The 1419-nt window shown below is 26.6% G+C and overlaps 1 protein-coding gene across 3 annotated transcripts in view; it reads right to left on the bottom strand.

The window, feature by feature from the left end:
* The window catches only part of LOC106478430 (ras association domain-containing protein 1-like), a 70256-nt gene that overhangs the window by 27788 nt on the left and 41049 nt on the right, over positions 1–1419 (bottom strand). The gene's annotated exons all lie outside the window — the stretch shown is intronic.

Here is a 1419-nt window from a genome sequence, read left to right as displayed (position 1 = left end):
ATATATATATAAACATAGATAAAACATATAACATATATAACATATAACTAAAAACAATCTTATCTAAGACACTTATAAACCTTAAATACTTCTTTAAAACAACAACAAAAAAGTTACTAGATAAGAAAACCTTCACAAACTGACAACTTTATAAGGTAAACAGATGACAAATGTCATAAAAACAGATCATAATACCAAACTACACAATTATAAATTAACTTGCATAAGTTACGACTTCCTATAATGGGGCCACAGTACAACCATTATATTATACTGTTTTTTTCTGGTTATTAAAATCAGTACACAATTAGTATCACTATAAATATGTATATTTTTTTAAAATGAAAACTTGAAAGTTTTTTTATTTTCTAGAAAATTAAGGTTCTGAATGTTTTACATTTCAAGAAGGTCAAGTTGTTTTTATTTTTCATGTATTCTGAAACATATTTCTCTATTTAGTTTACATACTTGTTCATATCTTTATAATAGCAAGACCTAAGTGAACCACTCAAACATAATAAATTTTTTAAGAAAACCCGTGCACCGTTGAAGACATTTCAATATTATTTTTTTCCTTGTAGCATCTTGAATATAGCCTAACTTTTGAATTTTGTTAGCTCTAAGGGGGGGGGGAGATGATGATTTCTATTTTGTCAAGCCAGTTGTTCAGTTTAACAAGTTCAAAAAAGGCATTATAACAATTATGCTTAATATTGACTATTTAACAGAGAATATCATTGTCCCGATTCAGAAGTTGTAACTCAAATTACTGACTTGTTTATATACCATTCATTACTAATGTGGTCCACATATTGCATCAAATTCAGTAATAATGTTTTCTTCTGTTACAACATTCAGTGTAATGGACTGGCCTAAACAAATTGGATAAAATCACTTTGTAAAATACACAGAAAACCCCAACAACAGTTAGTAAATTAACTGCAATATTAACAGTAATTTTCTTTGTATGACTATGTTATGAAATTATTTAAAGATAAGTGAAATTGTTTATATGTTGCAAAGATAAGCATTAAATGTTCCCAAGTTTGGCCTTCTCATTAAGGTGCAAAAACAAAAGTAGAAAAACTTAGTTACTCCTAGATCACATTGACTTGTTACAGTGTAGGCTATGCTATTATTAACTTCAGTTTAATGAAACATGCAGAAATAATTTATTATACATGATAGGTATTGTATATAAGGATTAAAGTTACAAAAAGATATAATTAGCATGAATTAGGTTACAAATATTATTATTATAAGGGTTGGCTTTGAGTATTTTATTTCTGTTTTAGAGTTTATTTTTGTGGTTGAGATGACCTAAATGGACCAACAGGTTCCTTATTGCTCTTAAATTATGTGTGTGTGTATATATGTGTATATATATATATATATATATATATATATATATATTGTGTA

This window comes from Limulus polyphemus, unplaced genomic scaffold (assembly GCF_000517525.1).
Source record: "Limulus polyphemus unplaced genomic scaffold, Limulus_polyphemus-2.1.2 Scaffold210, whole genome shotgun sequence".
NCBI classification, from domain to species: Eukaryota; Metazoa; Arthropoda; class Merostomata; order Xiphosura; family Limulidae; genus Limulus; species Limulus polyphemus.
Note: the sequence above shows the minus strand (reverse complement) of the source record. Positions and strands in the feature narration are given on the sequence as shown.